The 15,852-nt window shown below is 36.2% G+C and overlaps 1 long non-coding RNA gene across 1 annotated transcript in view; it reads right to left on the minus strand.

The window, feature by feature from the left end:
- The window catches only part of LOC116418975, a 60,548-nt gene that overhangs the window by 14,584 nt on the left and 30,112 nt on the right, over nucleotides 1-15,852 (minus strand). The gene's annotated exons all lie outside the window — the stretch shown is intronic.

Raw genomic sequence — 15,852 nt, forward strand, 5'->3', positions numbered from 1 at the left:
AAGAGATTAATGGAGTCAAGAGCCTTACTGATGACCCCCTGCAGAGATGGTAGGCATCCTTAAGCTCTGGCCTACAATGGACCCTAATAGTCATAAGTAGCATATCTGGTGTCCTAGCAGTGAGCTGTTGCTCTCTGTATTGTTGTTATGGGTTATGGATTCAGGGCTCTGCCCTATGGGCACGTGTCCCTGCCCAGAGGATGCCTTCAGCCTAGGGGGTGGAGTGTAAGGGAAATGGCTGCTCTTTAGTCAGGAGTAGACCAAGGCAGCCTTCTGGCGCAGCATGACTCAGCAGGTTTGGAGTACAGGTGCACAACCCCAGACATTATGTAACCATGCCACGTGAGGTGCATTAGGTGATCACCCACATGAGCTCATGCTTGGCTCGGAACCACTATTGTCTGTAAAAGGTATAACTGTGCTGCTGATGCTGTACATACAGCTTGCTCACACCCAGAGAAAGAGTAAAGCCATGTCAAAACTGTCTACTATTCCTCAAGTGGTTTTCCAGCTACCTGCCATTCGCCCTGCCGTCTCCCCTCAGACTTCAGTTAGAACCTGACACAGAGGTTGCAGTGAGCCAAGATCATGTCATTGTACTCCAGTCTGGGTGACAGAGTGGTGGTGTATTTACCAGTACTTGTCTATGGCTAATCAGTTAAATCAGCTCATTCATTCATGCAAATCCGCCTGAGGGTGTGAGCAACAACCTTCTATGAATAATTGATAGTCTCTTTTACATGGCTACAAACTATATCCCATGTAAGAGAGATGCCCTTTCCAAGTGCAAACCATAGTTCTCATTATGTAATCCTATAAAAGAAGTAAATGGGTCAGTGAGAATCTATCACTATCAATCTCCATATGCCTCCATGTTTGAATAATGAGAGCCTATTCTCTATATGCTCAGCTGTGTCCACTCCCTGAATCACAGAAAGTCTTGTTTAATCAATCGTGTATAGGAGTTTCTTCTCCAATAGCAAATTGGATTTAGAAATAGGTGTATGGTTCCTCTTCATACTCAGACTGATGTACAGGAGATGTGGGGGAAATGCAGAGTAGAGAGCATGAAGAGATACGGAAACATAGATTTCAATCCCTGAGTATTAAAGTGAGCATTAAGTAGGAACCTCACTATCTACTCCTCAGCCCAGGTGAATCTCCATGCCTGAAAACTGAGCCCAGATCCCTCCAGCCAGGTAACAGAGGATATGCACCTTCTTACCCAGTTCCTCCTACCCTCTTTTCCAGCCCCCCAATCCACACCATGAGATTCACAAAATGAAACACTCATTCTACACCTAGTTTCAATACTGAATATCAAACCTGATCTACCTCAATCAAAAATTGTCTTACCCCATTCCCCAACCTATCCCTCTACCTTTGATCATTTCAGTTTCTGGCTCTTTCCAAAGGGTACTAGCCTATACACTCTGGTTTTACATTTCTTCCTCATAGCCACCCACTTCTACTGTTCCAGCTCTATTTTTCTATTCCTTTCTCACTACACTAAACTCACTTCCTTTTTCCCGTGCCCATCTTGTTGCTACAACAATCATTTATATTGGAAATAAATAGGTCAAGGTCCTTTAGGATTAGTTTTTTGCCTACCCTTCCCTCAAGCCTTATAACCTTCTATTCACTATCTTCCTTTTGCCATAGAGAATAACTTGTGAGTTGCTAAATTTGTCATGTTATTTTTCAGTCTTTTGACTCTTTAAAAAGGTATGCTTTCTTCCTATTATGACATTCTCTGCTTCTTCATACTTCTAAAAAAGAAAACCTCAAGTCTCAACTCTCCTGGGAATTCATATTTGAATATCCAGACTGGTGGTTCTCAAACTTGGTCTCACATTGCAATCACTTAGAAAGTTTTAAAAATAATATTGGGTCCTGAGTCCCATCGTCTGAGATTCAGATTTAACTGGTGTTGGGTGGCACCTGGAGATAGAGATTTTAGCACCTCCCCAGTGATTATAATGTGTGACCAAGATTGAGAACCACCACTGGCCTAAGTGATATGAATGCCCATCTTCTGTAACCTGTATCACTTTACTTGTCATTATCGGTACTTTTTTCCTTGCACATTGAGTTGTCTTGTAGCAGGACAAGCTGCAGACAAAACCCCTCAGACAACGGGTTAAAGAAGGAAGGGGATTTATTTGGACAGGAGCATCGGCAGACTTGCATCTCAAGAACCGAGCTCCCTGAAGAAAGAGTTCTTGGTTCTTTTAAGGGCATACAACTCTAAGGCGTCCACGTGACAGGGTCATGATAGATTGAGCAAAGCAAGCATCGGGTATGTGATTAGATGGGGGTGGTGAGCAAGGCAAGTATTTCTCCATACCATTGTCTGTGATCTATAGATAGCACAAGTGGTTAGGGTAGGGGTTAATCTTTAACCTGCAGTCCTGGCCAGTGGCACCAATCAGTCTGTTATTTTTCAGTTTTTACTTCCTCCTTTTCTTTGGAGACAAGGCACAGTAGGAGAAATGGTCACCCTCCCCAGTCTATGCACCATATTTTATTAGGTTTTATACCCCAGTGCCTGCATTAGAAAACAAAGGAATCTTCAACACATGGCTTTTGATGAAATGAAGGAACAAAATTATTTCCTGTTTATACATGAAAGTTGTTGCTGCTAAATGAGATAAAATACTGAAGTATCTTGAAAAAAGTCACATAAATTGAGAAGAAAGGAAATAGTACAGTTAGAGATAGGCACAGGATGCCAGGCTGATGACGTGATCAAGGAAAAACTTGAAATGATACCTGAGCTATACACAAAGAATCAGCAGATCTTTTACAAAAGTAACAAAATAAGATAACTGACAGCCACACTTTCTCCCTTGTGCCCTAAAAATGTCAACATAAATGAATATCTAGAATGGCTCCAGTACCTGCTGTTTCACAATGCTGATGATTTGGTAACATGTCAGCACTTTTCAACTTTATCTTCCCCATTTGATCTCAAATCACAAACTTCTTTTTTTTAAGTAGTGGAATGTCCTTTATATTAATGAAGCACCTGGACTCCTCTCATTTTATTATCCGCACTCCATTTTCTTACTCATTTGAAGGCAAACATGAGGAGATTAAAAAGGCAAAAAAAAAAAAAAAAAAAAAAAAAAAAAAAAAAAAAAAAAAAAAAACAAGCATAGTAATGTTTAACCTTGGGTAAAGAGTAAGTATAAATTCAATAATCAGATTGTTAGGGAACTTACACTAGTTTTGCAAAAACAAACCAGGACAATCTGAATTTTAGGTTTCATGGACACATGAAACTGCTGATTTCTAAGATCCCTGTTTTATATGAGTAGATGTATATTAGAAAATTGACCATGTTGAAAATAATGGTATTTATGGTAAGGCTTTAGGAAGTATGCTATCATTCTGAAGCTAAAAAAGAGGGAGGATTATTTTTCTCTGTTTAGGTCAAAGTTGATTTGTTTTGCTCTTTTCTGTTTTGGTATAATCAGATATTATTTTTGTTGTTGTTGCTGTTTCTTTGGGCTTTTGAAAATAGCAGATGCAGACAGGTATATGAATTTGTGTTACTATTGCTGACTCTCTAGCAGGCAATTTCCATTTAGGAAAAGGAAATTATCTTGCCAAAAATAAATCCTGAGGATGGAAGCTTATTCTGATGCTTGAAATCACAGACAACAAGTATTTACAGGAACCAATAAGGTAATATAAAGAAGAAAAGCTGGCCACTAAGACAATAGGAAATGCTGGGAGCTGAAGACAATTGCCAATCTCACATCTCATATAAAGGAATTCAGATTTATTATTAATATGATCATTATAATCTTGTTGGCCACCATGTGGATCCTACTTTAAATATTTTATATAAGATTCTTCCATAAAATAAATAATTCTTATAATAAAATTGTTCAAAATATCTCACAGGATAAACTTTTGTTTAGTCCTAAGCAAACTGCATCTATTGGCAAAATCAGTTCCACAGCTGAAATAACTGAGCACACAATTACACAAAATTTTTTTCTTGTTGCAACATGTTTTCTTAGATTTACCCATTATCTAATATACTTTTCAACTAGAAGGCAAGAATAAAGAAAATTTAGAAACAGAAATAAATATTTATCACATGCTAATATTTCTAGGCTGTATACTAAAATGATTTCATATATTAGCTCATTTAATCCTCACGATAAGATTATAAAGTGCATTTATTAATCCCAAGACACACAGAACTGAAAGTAAAGATATAAACTGACTTACTTAAAAACCACACTAACAAATAACGAATTTAGGACTGAAAGTGTTTTTCTTATCGTTTTTGCATCTTATCTCGTCTCTTTCTACATCATTTTAAAAAGCTATCCTTAATAAAGTGTTGTAATTTTCATGATGACTTTCACGTTGTTTGAAAAAGGTACATATAAATATTCTAAACTTTACTGCCCAAAATAGTCTTCACTGACATTATTTGATAATTTCTGTGTAGAAACACTAACCAGTGAAATACTTTTATAATATATCAAAAAACTTCATTTTTCAACTGCATTGACAGAAAGCAAGCCAACTTTAATTAAAAATGTGAAATAATTTTACTGATGGAAAATCATAATGATGCTCTCTTGTAAAAAATAAGAGCAACATTTGGCATCACAGATACTCTGTCATAAAAGTTTTGCATTAAAACGTTATTCTAGAAAAATGGGTATTTGTCAATCTCATCTAAATATCAAACATAGGAATAATCCTCAAATCAATTAAATGCTGCTGACTTAAAAAAATTATTGTAGCACATTGTCAACTCAGAATAAGATCCCAATGTCATTGCAATTATGCCTGAAAGCATCTGGACAATGTACATCTCAATGTGTTTAAAAGCCTATTAACATTTTTATTGCAGGATGGCATGACCTCAATCATTCAGTTAGGCTTTTGAGCAACCATTAAGAGATGTCTCTAGAACATGTGATATGGTTTGGCTTTGTGTCCCCACCCAAATCTTCTCTTGAATTATAATCCCATAATCCCTAAGTGTTGTGGGAGGGACCTGGTGGGACGTAACTGATTAATGGGGGCAGGTTTCCCCCAGTGCCGTTCTCGTGATAGTGAGTGAATTCTCACGGGATCTGAAGGTTTTATAAGGGGCTCTCCCCTTCAGTGGGTACTCATTCTCTCTCCTGCTACCCTGTGAAGAGGTGCCTTCCACCATGATTCTAAGTTTCCTGAGGCCTCTCCAGCCATGCAGAACTGTTAGTCAGTTAAAACTCTTTTCTTTATAAATTACCCAGACTCAGGTATTTCTTCATAGCAGTGTGAAAATGGACTAATACAACATAGTTTCTATTTCACACTTGAAAATAAGTATTTTTAAAAATCTGTTTCATTATTTTCTCTGTGAGAATGACTGAGTGTCCAAGAGGTATTCCTAAATGAGAATTTAAGGGCATGGAAAGAGAAAGTACACACACACACACACACACACACACACACACACATATACACAACTGTTAAATGCAGAAGTGAAAATGATCTCCAAATAGCTTTAAATAGATAAAATATGCATATTAGGAGAGCAAGAGTAAAGAGTGAGCACTATATCACTTGTTTCCTGGATTTTAAATACCTAAAACATATAAGAGGAGTGTTTAAAATACTTCAAGCACATGCATAAACACTTACACATTCTAAAAGCCTAGAATGGCACCTTCATCCTGTCCTTTGCCATAAGAAACTGACCTTTGCACCAATCTAGGTTCCTAGCCCAGAGATAGAAGGGAGAGATATCTCAGCGAAAGATCAAAGCAGCATGTATTTTCCCCCCATCTCATTAATTGGATGTTACTTAAAATGAACCTCTCTTCCACTTCCTCTGTTCTCTAGGGTTAACAAGCTTTGTGACAATGACAGCAGCGAATCCCATTCTTCCTGCTGCCTGAAGTCCAGACAATAGCTAAATTCACTGCACCTTTCTCACTTGCTAGAAGTTACAGAGGCATTTATTATGCATTCATGAATAGACCACTGCAATAAGAGCAGTTGCTATTGTGAGTAGCAATTCCTGCCTTTATGAAAGAACTATAGAACTGACTCACACAAAGAGACAGATTGGCATGTTCAGGATAAAGTTGTGGGAGCCAAGCCCCACGACTGCTCCCAATGAACCTCAGTCCTGGAATTCACACCCCTGTGTTTTTCCCTACCACAATGGGTAGAACTGTATTGTTTTTTTTTTTTTTTTTTTTTTTTTTTTTGTTGAGACGGAGTCTAGCTCTGTCACCCAGGCTGGAGTGCAGTGGCCGGATCTCAGCTCACTGCAAGCTCCGCCTCCCGGGTTTACGCCATTCTCCTGCCTCAGCCTCCCGCAGGCACCCGCCACCTCGCCCGGCTAGATTTTGTATTTTTTTTAGTAGAGACGGGGTTTCACTGTGTTAGCCAGGATGGTCTCGATCTCCTGACCTCGTGATCCGCCCGTCTCGGCCTCCCAAAGTGCTGGGATTACAGGCGTGAGCCACCGCGCCCAGCCGGTAGAACTGAATTGTGATACCAATAAAATATTGCTGAAATCACAGAGTGTGATGTCCAAGGCCATGTCACAAAAGCCTTCTTTCTCCTGCATTATTCACTTTAAGAGAAGCTGCTCCTCATGCATTTGGGGGAAACTCTAATAGCCCTATGGAGAGATCCTTGGAGCAAAGAACCTAAGCCTCTTGCCAATTTCCAGCACCAACTTTTTTGCTATATGATTGAGCCATCTTGAAAGAGAACCCTCTAGCTCCAGTCAAGCTGTTAAATGACTGCAGCTTGGCTGACATGTAACAGCAACCACATGAAGAAACTGAAGCCAGGACCAACCAGCTAAGCTGCTCCTGAATTCCTGCCTCATAGAAAGTGTGTGAGAACATAAAGATTTCCTGTCATTTTAAGCCACTAAATTTAGAGGTCATCATTTTTGCAGCATTAGTTAACTACTTTCAAATTGTATTTTAAATCTATCCTATGCCTTATCCATTTCCCCATCAGTTCTTGCTCCACTATCTTGCCTATACTATTAATCGTCCCTAATCTATCCTACCCCTAAAGTTATTAATGAAAGTATAAATCTGTTCCTGTTACTCCTCTTTTAGAAATCTCTCATGATGGTCAGTAACTTTCAAGGTAAAATTCAAACATTTTTACATTATTGCAACCTGGGCACAATTTAGCTTTTCAGTTTCATCCTCCATGACTCCTTCAACATATTCTTTAAATTTGTTTATACCAAACGACTTCCCTTTTTCCAACCATGCCTTGCAACACGCCTTTTACATTGCTCCCTCTATTCTTCACCTGAACCATCTTTGCCACACATCTCTCCTTAGAAAGATCATTTTTTAATATTAAGGGACAATTGTTACATCTTCTCTAGAATCTTCCCAGATACTTTCCCCAATATAATTAGTTGTCCACTCATTTGTCTTCCCTCAGTACATTAAATATAACGGTAGTAGAGTAAAAGCTTAATGCATTACATTGTGTTATAGGTGATTGGATGTGTTTTTACCTCCTCTATCAGACTGTGACCTTCCTTAGGAAAAAGAATCCTGTTTTAGTCATCTTTCATTCCCAGAGCTTTGACATGCTAAATGAGATATAGTAGAAACTCAATCAATGTTTGTTAAGTAAATGAATAAACAAATAAGTGAAAGTTAGAATGTACTATCCTTCTCTTCTTTCTTTATTCATTTCCTCAACAATAAATTGAGGAAATTTAAAATTCATGAGGTCCTACCTAATTTGGCCACAAGGACCTATTTATTTTACTTTCAGATTGTCTCCTAAACCCATAATCTTCGCTCTCTCTTATTTCCCATTCCTTTGCTGGAACCATTGGCTGTAAAGGAGTACAAAATTGTATATGATCGCAATAAAAAATGATTTTCAATATTGTTTAACTCTGTATGGGAGTTAGGTCAGAGAGGCAAAGGGTTAATGCCTTAACACTGACACATAGGTGGGTCCATAGGTAGCTGCCAAAACTAAAAAAAGAATAAAATAACCATTAGAATGTCAGAATAATATTTTTGTGGCCCATAGAAGTTCTGGATTATTCAGTAACTCAATAAGCAATTACAGTTTATGTTTAGTTATTCTAACATATTTAAGTTTCTTTATTTCCCTAAGTTGACAATATTATGATTCCTTTAGAAACTATCAAAAACCACCTTTTTGATCATACTTCAAGCCAAATCAATTGACTTGCCACACTTTAAAAACTTAACATTTGACAGTTCATCATAATTCTTTGTGTGTTTTTGTAAATTTGTGTGTGTGTCTAAGACCTTTAAATACATTGTGTATTAACAAAAATAAAGTCATAGGCTGGGTGTGATGGCTCATAGGTATAATCTCAGCACTTCAGGAGGCTGAAGTAGGAGGATTGCTTGATGCCAGGAGTTCCAAACCTGCCTGGGCAACATAGCAAGACCTCATCTCTACAAAAATATTTTTTAATTAGCTGGGCATGGTGGCACACACTTGTAGTTCTAGCTACTTGGGAGGCTTGGAGGACCCCTTGTACCCAGGAGTTGGAGGCTGCAGTGAGCTGTGATCACGCCACTCCACTCTAGCCTGCGCAACAGAGCAAAACCCTGTCTCTAAAACTAAGAAAGAAAATAAAGTCACCAATACTTAAATAAAAGCAAATCTTTGCATACTCTACATACTTTTTTTAGAAATTAGAAGATTTTAAATGATGCATAGGAAATATCTAATCTCATGGCTTTAAATAATGGAATTAAATTTCTGTCTCAAGTGAGAGATATTTCCCCCGTAATTACACAGTGTACACACTGAAATCCAGCTGGCCCATCCACTACATACTCAAACTGTTGGACTCATTGAATAATGGACTGTTGCAATTGGTACTAAAGACACACAAACACACAAAAAAAGCATTTATGTAAAGCAGATTTAAAATAGACTTTTCATTAAAATGCCACACTCATTTCTAAAGTTTCCCAAAAGAGTTAATTGTCTACCTTTAATTAATTAAGAAAATTAAAGAGAAATTGTTCGACTGACTTAACCTATCTAAGTAGTCAATAAACAAAAAATAAAATCCTGATCATGCAAAACAATATCCATTTATTCAACCAAAAATTTGCTTGATATTTTTAAACTTGTTTTAAATACCATTTTCTGTTTACATAGTATTATATTATCATAGTTTCAATCTACATTTCTGAACTGTTGAAGAAAAATATAAGAACAGTCATATTTCCTATGTAATATTCTCCTACATTTTTGTATAGAATTCTAGGTGTAAAATTCTATGTATAATTTCTGCTTCCAACTATGACGGAACAACTGGCACTGGATTAACTATCCAGCTTGAAACAACTATAAAACTTTGCAAAATATATGAAGCATCAAAGTGAGATGTTTGACAACAGGTAGCAGAGAACTGTAACCTGTGACATTAGGGTAAGTCATGAGGTGAGTCCCACGATCACCTGTAGTTCAGTCTAGAGGCACCTTCCAAATCACTGCACAAAGATGTGGAGCCCCAGCAGAGCACAGCAGTTTCCTTTTTGTGCAAACTGACAAAGCACTTTGTAAAATGTATATGAAAATACAAAGAACTCAAAATAGCCAAAACTATCTTGAAAAATAAGAACAAAATTGGAGTATTCACATTACCTGTTTTCAAAACTTATTCTAAAAGTTACAGTATCCAAGGCACAGTAATGTTGCATAAGGATAGGCTAATAGGTCAATGAAATAGAATTAAGAGTCCAGAAATAGACAATTATATAGTCACTTTTTACAAAGACACCAAAAGGAAAGTCATTTCAACAAAAGGTATTGGAACAACTGAACATCCAAATAAGGGGAAAAAACAACTTCAAATATGTCTCTCACAATACTCAAAAATAATTTGAAAAAGACCATAGGTTTAAACACAAAAGCTATTATTGAGTTTTAGAAATTATTTAAATATTTTGATAAAATCCTTTTTAAATCTATGTATGGTATATATTTTCTCAAGAGTGTAAATGCCTACTTATTTTCATAATGATGTTTCTTTGATGAGCATAAGTTTTTAACTTTTATGAAGTCTAACTTATCATCTTATCCTTTTATGGTTTGGGCTTTCTATGCCTTGTGTAAGAAATATTTGATCCCAGAATTGCAAAAATATTTTCCTATATTTTCATTACATTATAGAGGCTTAAAACAGATAGCTATGTGTAATGACTACTCTGGTATCTTCTTCAGAGGGTATTTTTGAAAATGAAGAGTTTATCAAAGGTTGCTGAGAATATTGACCTCCATGTCTAGACCAGACCACATACACAGGGGCACAAAAGATAGTTACAAATGTCAGTTTTCTGTTACTTTAAGTATTATGCTTTAAAGTTTAATTCGAAGGGGAAAATAAACTTTGTAGTATCTTGCTCAATTTCTTTATATACCATGAAATAGGCAATATAGAATATTCAAAATAAAAGTAAAAACAATCAAAAACAAAAAAATGTATTTGACTCACATGGCATTCTGTTGGCAAAGAAAATTGTGTTAAGGTTTATCAAATTTTCCCACCAATATCGTATTTTCAATCCAGTACTATGCTCAAGTTATGGTAGATCCTTATGTTCCTGATGTGTCCTTTATCTAATTATTTAAATTACATTAAAAATGCCCAAATCTATTCAGTCATACAAACTATATTTCCTATGAGTTTTAAGGAAAGTATAAACATATACAACTTTATGATCACACCAAATTTCAATCAACTAAGATGTAATCAAAAGTATAATTTCAGTTAATCAAAATGACATGTACTTAAAACCCAAAAAGCCAGGCATGGTGGCTCAAGCCTGTAATCCCAGCACTTTGGGAGGCCAAGACAGGCAGATCACTTGAGGTCATGAGTTTGAGACCAGCCTGGCCGACATGGCAAAACACCATCTCTACTAAAAATACAGAAATTAGCCAGGCATGGTGGCATAAGCCTGTAGTCCCAGCTACTCGGGAGGCTGAGGCAGGAGAATCGCTCAAACCCAGGAGGTGGAGGTTGCAGTGAGCCAGGGTTGCACCACTGCACTCGAGCCTTGGCAACAGAGCAAGACGCTGTCACAAAACACACACACACACACACAATAAAGTATGTATTTTATTTCCCCAACGAAGAGTGTTTATTAATGACTAGTATCCATAAGAAAAGCCTTCTTTAAAATCATAAACACTAAACTGTTACATTTACTATTAATTTACACATGCACACTATTACAAGTACTCATTATATGTATAGTATTACATATGTTTACTAGTAAAAGTATGGAAAATTCATTCTGGTTATAGAATAAGGAACAAAAAGAGTTTGAATTCACTGAACATATACTGTGTGTCTCTTTCAAGTTATGATGTGTTATAGCCTGATTGACACAATAGTGATAGACTAAGGACACAACTCCATAAGAAACTATAGAAATATGCAGGAGCTTATTCATTCATGTATATCCATCTGGTGGTATATAACCTTTGTATTCTTGATTGCTGACTTGGCAGAAAATTAGAGCGTTACTTAAGCCAAATTAGAATCACCATGTGTACCAATCCATAAACTTGGACTGGCCTTTGAAATATGATCCAGCTAGTAAGCATTCAGACTTCTATTAGATCTGGGGAACCAAAGATGAATAAGACACAACTTAAACCCTCTAAATGAAATGGCTCTCAAATATTCTGACTGAAACCAATTAAACTGGGACAATGACTCACAGCTAATTTATCTGACATTTGATTTAAAAACAAATTTTGGGAGCATTATGTACTAACATTCTTCAGCAAGAGAGCCAAAGATAATTCATTTTACACAGAATCCATTTGCGCTTTTAAGTCTAACTATTGCAATATTATGGATCAAAATTTTTGCTAATGCTCGTATGCATTGTTGCATTCTATAGGATTAAGTAAATTACTCAAAATTGGTAAAGCATTGATAAAATGACATTAAAATATCAATGATTTATAATTTAAACCCCAAAATAGCACTAATTTAAAAACTACAACTAAGTGATGATAAAATGGTAAAAGTATCCTTTCTGGAATTACTGAGAATCACAACTAACAATCATGTCTTGGGAAAAATATAATTCTAAGACAATGTAATATGTAATAATAACATCATAAAGTTTATGATACAAATGTCAGTAATCCTTATAAACCTTTTCATAAAATACCCTTTGCGTTTATCCATTTAACAAATTTATTGAGATTCTTACATGTACTAGACACTATACGCTATACTCGGTGCTGGGGGTATAATAGCAAAAATATAACAAATACAAATGATCATGCTATCGAGGTACATATGATAAGAAGAAAAATAATCAACCAACCAATCATGAAGAAGTAAGAAATGAAACATTATGAAATTATATATACATATATGTAGAGAGGCTTTATGTATATGTATGCATACATATATATGTATGTAAACACACACACTAAGCGACTTTGGCTTAATCACAGGGTCAGATGAACCCTCCTGAGGAAATGGTCCTTGTGATAAGATGTAAAAGTTAACTGAAGAAGAAGATGGGGCTGGGCACAGTGTCTCAAGCCTGTAATCCCAGCACGTTGAGAGGCTGAGGCAGGCAAAGCACTTGAGGCCAGGAGTCTAAGACCAGCCTGACCAATATGGCAAAACCCTGTCTCTACTAAAAGTACAAAAATTAGCTTGGCATGGTGGCACACGCCTGTAGTCCCAGCTACTTGGGAGGCTGAAGCACGAGAATTCCCTGAACCCAGGAGGCACAGGTTGCAGTGAGCCGAGATTGCACTACTGCACTCCAGTCTGGGCGACAAAGCAAGACTCTGTCAAAAAAAAAAAAAAAAAAGAAAGGAAAAGAAAAGAAAAAAGGTTACATTCACTTAGAACATCAGAAAGAGCATGTGCAATATCTGGGGTAGAGCTACCTTGGGGAACACAATAAAGTCAAAGAAAGCCTGCATGGCTGCAGGAAGCAGTGAGAGGCAAAGCACAGTATAGGATGAGAATGGAAAACTGGGTTAGAAAGACAATATGCAAGGTTTGTAGGCTTTTAAAGGATTAACATCTAACAAAATGAAGTGTTTCAATTTAGCATTTAGTTGACAGATAAATATCCTGGTGAGATTGTGAGTAAGCTAGAGGAGAAATTAGCACCTACAAGAAATGCTTTGTGTCTCCCTTTTGGGGAGAAGGTAAGTCTATTTTTAGGTTTAAGATATAGTTGCATTATGCTGCATGACATAGTTATTATTGTCTAAATGTGTATAGTTCAAATTTGCATGATTTGGACTCTGCTAGATAATGTGTGTTGATACCCAATGGAATAATATATAATCCCAAGGGCCATATAAATATAATACATATTGCATGTTTTAAAATATACATTGATGGTGTCATGATGTGATCAAAGATAGTCAAAGTCATCTTTGCCTTTCTAAGTAAATACTTCCCTGTAACACAAGAATTAAGAGCCTAAAAACTGTATTTGCCAGACATTCTTGCAAGAAATTTTGTGGCTTAAATTCTGCCAACAAGATGCACTCTCATAAAATGTGGAAGTTTGAAAAGAAAGAGAAGTATTGTCCACCTCCAAAAGCAATGCATAAATCATGTCTTAAACTATGAACAAGACTTGAGAGCAGGTAGCTTATTTCGGAGTTCATCCAGAAGCAGAAGAGAGTGGAAAAGTGACACAAGGAAGGGAAGAAAGCCAATAAAAGGACATTGACAAATGGATTACAGCTGTAGTCAACTGAGGCTCAATCCTGCTGGAAACCCTTGGAGGGATTATACAGAATATACTTCAGAATTGTTTCACTGAGGGTAAGGAGTTGCCATGTTCATCCACCAACTTCTGATCCTCAGTGGTTGAAGGTTGCTCCCGGGGCATTCACTTTCTGACACTCATGTTCTGACTTACATGCAGCATGTCTATACAGTCAGATAAAGCCCTCAGACAGACATAGCTTCTGAATGCATAGGAATTGATCCCACAATGATTCAAGGGGTATTTTAGAGGGACCAAGATCTATAATGAGTACAGAGCTCTTAGGACTCACTTCAGCCCTGCAGGAGGTTGAGATTATTGGCATTAACTTTGTGACTCCTGCATTTCTGGGTTTTCTAAATACCAGAGCACTTTCTTCTGATGTTTCCTGCCTCTGATTTCCAACCATGTTGTGTCTAATTTCCTGTATTAAATACCTTCTACCTAAAGTGGTTTCTGTTTTCCTGATCATACTAGCTGATATGGGCAGGATAGGAATAAAGATGTGGAGATACTCAAGAAATATTTAATACCTAAAAAAATCACCTCAATCAATAATTACATGAGGGAAAGGTGAAAGAGGAAAAATCTATAATGATTAACTAAAGTAGACAGAAGAAATACATTTGTTCATATTAGAGTGAGGGGCAAGGTGAGGGAAACAACTATTTTTCAGATATGTAGAGTTTGATGAAACTTCAATACACTTAAATGGGAATTATATTTAGGAGGCAGTTTGATAGGTGTATGAATCTGCATTTCAGAAGAGATGTTGGGTTGGTGTCATAGATTTAGAAATCTGAGTTCCAACAATATTTGAAACTAGGTAAGATTTCCTATGAAAACTATTTAAAACAAGAATAGATACAAAAAATTGAAGGCACAAGTGAGGGAGTGCCTGGGGAGAAAATGGAGGAACTGTTAGTAAAACGTAAAAAAAAAAAATAAAATAAAATAAAATAGAAAAGAAGCCAAGGACAAAGAAAATTTCAAGACTGACCACAGTATCAGATAGAGCAGATCTGGAGGGGAAAAAAAAAAAAAAACACACAGAGTGAGAGAGAGATTCTAAAGTATCCTTTGAAATGGACAACGGTTAGATCATTGGTAATTGAAGCAAAAGCATTCTTAGCGGTATAATTGGAACAATGCTTGACAGAAATAGGTTGAAATTTTTAAATTTAGCTGTAACAGCAAGAGAGCAGGGAAGTTACTAGAAAAAATACACATATGTGTAAATGTATGCATTATGAGTTCTATAACAAATTTTTACGTTATTCACTTACCTATCTGTATATTCAACTTCATAAAAACACTATAAATACAAATACTTATTAACTTTTTAAATATTTATTCAATATTGTTTCAGGATTTTTTGAAGACTTTGTTATTTATTTTACAAAAGAATCATTTTGTCTTCATTTATATCTGGGTAGTCATTTTAAATGTATAAGTTTTCCTTACATTTAAGTAATATTAAATAAAAGTTTGTTCTTTCTTACATACTCTATTTAGCTTCTATGCTACTTCCATGTTGAAAGTAATAAAGCTTTTAATACACGAGAGCTGCCTCCTAGAAGCTCAGAAATGCTTGTGTTAATTGAGAATTTGTCAGTATGTTACCCCTGGATGCACGTGGATAAATCATACTGGTATTAGTAGGATTACAATAATGCAATGCAATAAGGCTTTACAGCTCTTTATTTTTAACACAATTTATGGCTTGTGGCACACAATACTACTTAAAATGTGAATTTAGAAAATCCTACGCTAAGCACACTGGAAGCAGCATTTTTTTTCCTGTTTTAGAATTTACATCTGCAGTACTCAAAAAATTCCATGGGACTGTCATCAATAAACAGTGCTAGATTATATGCTAAACACCAGAGATACAAGGATAAGAGAGATATGCCTTAGGACTTTTTTTTCAAACCACAGCTTGACACCAATTAGAGATTTGCTAAATCAGTATTTTATATTGCACTGATGTTTCTAATGGGATGGAAAGGATGGAATGACATGGAATGGCATGGAAAATATTTGCATACATTACTTATTACAAATA

This window comes from Piliocolobus tephrosceles, chromosome 11, assembly GCF_002776525.5.
Source record: "Piliocolobus tephrosceles isolate RC106 chromosome 11, ASM277652v3, whole genome shotgun sequence".
In the NCBI taxonomy this organism is placed as follows: Eukaryota; Metazoa; Chordata; class Mammalia; order Primates; family Cercopithecidae; genus Piliocolobus; species Piliocolobus tephrosceles.